This window comes from Diabrotica undecimpunctata, chromosome 1 (assembly GCF_040954645.1).
Source record: "Diabrotica undecimpunctata isolate CICGRU chromosome 1, icDiaUnde3, whole genome shotgun sequence".
NCBI lineage: Eukaryota > Metazoa > Arthropoda > Insecta > Coleoptera > Chrysomelidae > Diabrotica > Diabrotica undecimpunctata.
In genome coordinates this window covers 191719143-191727064 of record NC_092803.1, presented here as the reverse complement: position 1 = coordinate 191727064, position 7922 = coordinate 191719143, and positions in this window count along the sequence as shown.

Genomic DNA, 7922 nt, shown 5'->3' with positions numbered 1-7922 from the left:
AATAAAGCTAGCTGTCATGTCAACATAAAAATTTTAAAACAGAACAATTAAAATGACAGCTAACCACGCCCTAAGACATATATTTTTAATTATTACAAATTCTTTACAAATCCTTATGAAAGCAATTATTATTATAAAAAAAATGTCTATCGTTACTTTAAAATTTAAACACAAAAAAGTTACCTTGATTTTCACTAAATTTCTTTACTTAACATTTCTGAGGTTGGAACTGGAGATTCGAAGCCACGCAAAAAGCTGTATCTATAGACTGGGAAAGATGCTCTGAGACGGCTGCTTAGGACATTGAAGTCTGAGGTTGAAACTGGCACATTGGACACACCCTGGAAACGGCTTCTTAAAACTCAACAATGGAACATGTTATTTTTCAAATTTGTTGTATACGACACAAATCTCTTAGATACATAGAAATAGTGATTACTCTTCCAAATTTGCCGATTTCGCGGGAAAGCGCACACTTCCCAAAATGAACGGTACCTGTAACTGCCGCTTGTTTTAAATGTCTCATTTGTGCTTCGACTTTCTGTTTAAACGCAACAAACAAACGTTTATTATTGCCACCATTAGTGTTTATTAGTGCCATTATTAGTGTTTATTATTGTTTATTTTTTGCCAAAAATACCCTTGACTGTTGTTGAAACGGTACAAATTGTTGCGCTTGTGAAAGACGGTCACACTCAACGGCAAGTCGCAAGAACTGTTGGCGTAAGCCTTTCTACGGTTCAACGAGTGCTTCAACGCTTTCAGGAGAAGGGTTTGCTATCCAGACGACCTGGCTCTGGACGAAGAAGAATGACCACGGTACGAGATGAATGTTTTCTTGTGTTTCAAGCTTTACGAAACCGGACATCAACTGCGATTATGCATCGAAATCGTCTACAGGAAGTACGAAATCGCAATGTTAGCATTGCAACAGTCAGGAGAAGATTTCGTTCTTTTGGACTATCTTCTCGGGTAATGGTTACAGGACCGCCACTACGCCTGGCGCATCGAGTTGCACGACTAGCTTTTGCTCGACAATACGCGCATTGGGAAATTAACGATTGGAGCAAATAGTTATTCTCAGATGAATCCCGTTTCTGCCTAACTGGATCCGATGGACATTTAAGAGTTTGGAGGAGTAGCGGTGAATGATTTTCACAAGCTTGCATTACTTTAAGAATGCCATTTGGTGGAGGCTCGGTCATGGCTTAGGGAGGTGTATTTTTCGACTTCCGCACAAAATTACCCTTCATCGGAAATGGGTCCTTAACTGCACGAATGGACATTACGGAGATTCTGGAAGAACATGTTATGCATACCCTGGCAAGGCTTGGAGAAAACGTCGTTTTTATGCAGAACAACGCGCGAACGCACGTTGCCACGATCAGTATGCAATACTTGGACGAGGTTGGAATTACGAGGTTACCCTGGCCAGCTAGATCTCCGGACCTGAATCCCATCGAACATATCTGGGACAATTTGAAAAAACGTATTCAACCCCTAACATCTCCTCCTAACAACGGACAGGAGCTTAAGGATCTGTTAGTGGGAGAGTGGAATAAGATACCACAACATGTAATCTGGAGAAAAATTGAGAGTATGCCCCGTCGTCTGAAAGAGGTCATTAAAGCAAGTGGAGGCAATACACGGTATTAGTCATTGAAATTTCACTGACATTTTACCACTTTCTGTATTTTCCATTTTTTTCGTATGCCTGTTTTATCAACAATTTGGTTTGTTTTCTGCTTTTTAAATAAAAACAATAAAAAACTGTTTTTTTTCTTTCAAAACAAACATTGATGACAAATAAAAATACGTTAGCCTAAAAAAAAGTTATTACTGCACCAGAGGCAAAAATATTCCAGAAACTTGAAATTTTCAAGGTGACTCGGATTTTATGATCGCGATTGTATTACATAGAGTAAAATTCCACTATTTTCAACAAATTTTGCCGGCTTCTGGTCACTACATAACCACGACCGTCACCGTTGACCAAATCTTTCAACCTCGCTTAAAACTGGAACTGCACTATTAACCGCCACAATACTACCAAACTTCACTATCTCCGATAACAAAAAAACAATCAGGAAAAACCATTACGAATTAGAAGAAAATTCGGACTAAACGCTGAATCCTACCGCTCTTGACCACGCCTCAGCGAGAGTGTGTTAATTCTTAAAAATCATTTGCTTATCAACTTGGTATAAAAAAACACTTGGGAACGGGAACTCAAAATATTTATTTGAAAACGCAGTACCGAGCGGCTCAACGATCAAAGGAAGCCGAGAAAATACACATCTGTGAAATAATAAACAAACTCTAAAATGGTTTATTTTCGACCTCGGTGACGCTAAGATGAATTGAAAGAATTCGGTGTTTTAATACGTACGAATAGGAAATGAAATACACTAAAAATATTCTTTGGTGTTTTAGCAAATACGAGGGGATTTCAATATATACCAAAGAATATGCAAATGCTACAATAGGACCAATAATTACATCAAAAGGCAATCCGCAGAGAGTTTTTTCAAGTCCACTTCTTTTTAATATGTACACATATGATTTGCAACATCCTTGTCGAAGTCCTTTATCGACTTCAAACAGTGCTGGATAGTTTTGTCGGCCTGTTATTCTACATTAGTAAATTGGTCTAATAATATAACTTTGATGTTTAATTGTTAAAATAATTTGTAAAAATAAAATATGCTCAGAAAAAAATATAAATATTAAAAGCAGAAATCGAAGAGGATGTCGAAAGCTCAGCGCAATGATAATCGACGTGATTCAACCAGGAAGACTGTTGAGTTTAATATTAATTCCTGTAATAGTATTAATAGTAGCTATAGGTTTAATTGTACTAACCGCGCGGAAACCTTTCGGAACATATATATATATATATATATATATATATATATATATATATATATATATATATATATATATATATATATATATATATATATATATATATATATATATATATATATACAGTGGAACCTCGATTATTCAACCGTCAGGGTTCATACATAAGTTATATTGACATAACATAAGTAAAAATGTAATCATCAATTCATTTTTTTTTTTAGCATTGCGATAAGCCAAACGAAATTCGTTGAAATGTACACGTGAAGTTATGCCACCCCCGCATTTTTTTATGTAAATAATTATTGTTTTTATTGAGGGCTCTGGATTAAATTTCAATTTAAATAGATACTGATAAATGATACCGTGCTTTTAAAATTTTATTTTTAGAATCGCAAGTTGAAAATAAAAACGCCGAGCACAATAATTAAGACAGTCAATATCTATGCGTCAACATAATTCAGTTTGATTCAAATTCGAACATTGATTTTGTCGCTTAGTCGCATTGAGCAAAAAGTATGATGTTCCGAGAACAACAATCAATGATTTAAAGAAAAATGCTGATGGAATTGAAAAGTATGCTTCGCAAATGGAATCATTGGATGGCCGGATGATGAAAAAAAGACACAAATGAATTACTCAACACGGCACGACATGAAACTCTGTATTTGTGGTTCGTTCAAAAAAGAAGCGAAGGTGTTCCTTTGTCTGGACCAATTGTTGCCGAAACTGCGTTGTTTTTCAACATGAAATTGAATGGAGATCCTTCATTCAAAGGAAACAGCAGCGGTTGGTTGGAAAAAGGCAACGAATCGCAGCAATGATATGTTTAAATGCAAGTGGTGACCATCGCCTTCTTATATTTGATTGGTGCAGCAAAAAAACGTTGTTTCAAAGGTATAAATATGAAAGCGCTTTCCGTTAACTACTACGCACAACATGATGCATGGATGTCATAGGAAATATTTACTGACTGGTTCAAAAAGGTATGTAATGCAAACCAAAATTTGTTTATTTATTTTTCTAACGTCTTGTTTTTTTAAGTTTTTATACCGGATGTTCAACAATACTTACAAGCAAAAAATTTGACACCAAAGGCGATTCTTATTTTGGACAATGCACCTGCCCATCCTGAAGCTGGTATGCTGCGAACTGACGATGAAAATATTACGTGCTCTTTTCTGCCTGCGGATACAACATCATTGATACAGCCAATGGATCAATCGGTCATTAAAACATTCAAAAGAAGATACAGAAAAAAAATTATTCAAAACCTAGTTATGGAAGAGGAATATTCTTTGCCAGAATACTGGAAAGCATACAATTTAAAACACGCAATCGACAATGATGTAGATGCTTGTGCTGATGTTTCGGAGGTAACGCTGAAAAGAGCGTGGAATAAATTATGGCCTGAATTAACTCAAGATGAAAATGCCCTCGTGACAGCCGAGTGTGATGCGGTAACAAATGAAGTTATAGCTGAATCAACTGTTTTTTTTTCGTTGTATAAAGATGACATAAACGAATGGTTAATTTGTGACGAGGACGCAAACGGCTATCGATTGCTGACAGATGATGAAATCGTTGAAATGGCAACAGAGGTAGACGATACTGATTCAGAAGCTGACAGAGACTTTGATGGTGGCGATGTTGATGATGCTATTGCAACTCACAAATATTTGCGTAAAGAAAGAGAAGCTGCATCGCACATACAAGAATTCATAAAGTGGTATTATCGGCAAGAAGAAGCAAATAAGGTAGATTTGATGATTTTACGTCGAATAAGAAATTCAGCCGTTGCAAAATGTGAAGTAACAATAAAACAAACAAAGATTTCGGAATATTTTAAATCAAATTTATTCGACTGTACCTACTAACATAAATCCCTCTTATATTGTCAAATAAAACATACAAATAAAATTTGAGCGTTATACTATGGATTTTTTTTAATGTTCTGTTAACCGTCTTTTCGATTATCCGTCATACCCTTGGTCTGGTGCCCTGACGGATTATCGAGGTTCCACTGTATATATATATATATATATATATATATATATATATATATATATGTATTTATAATGTAATTAATGTCATATCGTAAATCAGATTTACTTTATCGATAGGTATTTGTTTTTACTTTCTATCTAAAGCAATATACCTAACCTAGGTACCTATTTATTATCAATAATATTGACATTTCATAAGTATTACATTACATTCAAGATATTTATTAGTTTTAATCATTTTGTAATTGTGTAAAATTGATTTATAAATGTAAAAAAAAGAAAATTAAACTATCAAGTGTATTTCTTTGAGTGTTGTTGCTTATTATATATTTACAAAAACTGATTATTTTTGTGTATATTAGCGTTGATTTAGTATATGTTCAAAGATTTTCTTTCTTTTGGAGATTTTTCAAAATCTTTAAAATAAATCATTCTGACTGACCGGCAATATTTTGGGATTTCTATCCACTAAAAACTTCCACTCGTTGGCGAATACATGATGGAAAACCTATTCTGATGAAGTTGTTAGCAAATTATACAAGACATATTAAAATAAAATTATTCCATGTTCTTAAAATGATAAACTCAGAACATTTAATCATAAACATCATAAAAAGGAGAAAAATAGAATACTTCGACAATATAATTAGAGGATTTAAATACCTTCTACTTCGCTTTATAATACAAGGAAAAGTGGAGGAAAGAGATGGATTGGTCGAAAGAAACTTTTATGGCTGAGTAATATTACACAATGGTGTGGTACCGCAGTAGAATAATTATTTCGCGCAGTAGCCAATAGAGAAAGGTTTCATTCAATGGCAAACATGATGACGTCAAACGTCTGGATACGGAGAGAGCATCTAAAGAAGAAGAAGAAACTACATCCTTCTCGCTGCGTTCTTTTACTCCCACTCCAGTCTCTTTTCTTATTCCATTACCGTAGCAATCATACCATTTACGAGATCCCTTCACTTTCTCGCTACGCAGCATCAGTTCAATTAGCACCTACACTGTTATTCTCCCACGTAAGCCCCTCTGACTTTCTGTATTTTTCTTATTCGGCCATCACTATACAGAGTAGGTTCCACCGTATCTTCGTACTTTCCTTAACAATGTAAGATGGATACATATAGATGTAAGGAGGATCGTTCAAGTAAGTGCCTGCAGGCTAACATTGGCTTGGTATCTGTAACCTGTCAAACGACTGAACGTCTGGGGATTTTAATGGTTGAAAGATGTAATCCGTGAAAATGTCTGAAGATATTTTTACTACACCGATTTTGAAATCTATAAATTACAAAACGTGCCCCCACTAAGAATCCTGCAATATTTCAAGGAGAGTTTCTAATAGATTTTTATGCTCAAGGGTTTTTTTTAAACGACTGAACTGAAGCTCTGAAGACTCTGAAGTTTACAACTTGCAAATCGTAAGAGATTGGATTTTTAAACAGTCCTTCAAGCAACTGGCAAAGCACAACATAGCAAGCAAAAAGATTATTGCAATCATTTGTTCACTATGGCAAAATATTCTTAAAGCTTTAGAACACTGAGTCACTGAACAGAGTAATCAGAGGTGTTCTCATAGGCCTCTGCTTAGACTATCACTACAATGCTCAAACCAGATAAAACAACAGGCAGATTCTTCGAAAATTTAGAGGAAATGGTCGAACATGTTGTCTTTCACTGAAGAATAATTATTCTCTAACGAAATAAATACCTGAAACAGATCATTTTAGAATCTGATCAGGTAAAAGACGTATCTCCGAAGGAAAATAGTAAATATGCTTCCTTAGCAGCCTAACTCCTTTACATCCCCCTTAGAAAGGTCTACGAGATGAAGCAACCCTCTTGAAATCCATAAGTTCAATTACCATTATTTCAAATTCATATTTAATAATAAAAATAATATCCTACAAAAGATAAAAAAGCTGGGTCTGAATGAACATCTCTGAAGGACTATGCATAATGCTGTACAACTATAAATGTCCAGAGGTGTGCGAAAATTTTTGGGAGATACTCCAACGTACCAAGTCACCTAGGGCTCGATACACGGAAAGAGCCCCACCAGAGCTCAATTCTTTTGATACCGTAGATATCTGGGATGAGTTAATTTTCCCCTTAGAGGGAGTAAGAGCCGTTTGGGCAAATCTAGATAATATATTTGGGTGTTCCTAGCTCCAAAACCCAGAGGGTACCGGGAATACCTACCGTGGAACAAAAACTGACCACAGGCAGTAGTTATACAATGCATACCAACGAAAATATTATGATAATGTACGTTTACGGTCGCTGTCAGGGTATGTCTCTGTCATACAATAAGCAGCAGCTCAACAACAGCAATGACCTCAAGCGAGCCAAAGAACACCAAGAATTTTGAAAAATAAATGGTTTAACTTGTGTGGAGTATAGTCCCCCATCTGGTGCGTCCCAGGGTGGTGAATAAGGGAATGCCTGCCAGATATGGGTGGTACCGGGGAAATGAAATACCCAGCGTGGACCAAAAACTAGCAAAACAGTAGCGTCTGATCCAGAGTGGACGGCTACGAACAGCGTCTGACCCAGAGTGGGCGGCTGATACAGAACTCACCAACCCGTCTGGCAAGCGAAGTGTTTTAATGCCAAGACACCCTCTTCAGGAAACATGTCAAATTATGAAACAAACGGAATAGGACCCCAGGTGGGTAGAGTTACAAACTCGGAATCCCACACCAAAAAACCGGTCCGCCTCAAGGATTCTGGGGAAGGCAAATATTCGACAAAAATAAATGTAGGAACGTATAACATTAGATCCATGAACGAAGACACTAAAATCCACGAACTAGAGGAAGAACTGACTAAAATACAGTGGGATATTATCGGCATATCCGAAGTAAGAAAATAAGGAGAACAAAAAATACAGCTAAAATCAGGAAATTTGTTATACCTACTATAAAGGTAATGAAGAAAACACCAACAATGGAGTAGGATTTATAATAAAGAAAAAAGTAGTTAAATACATACAATCTACCAAGGGCATATCAGATAGAGTAGCATACACGACGCTTAAATTAAAAA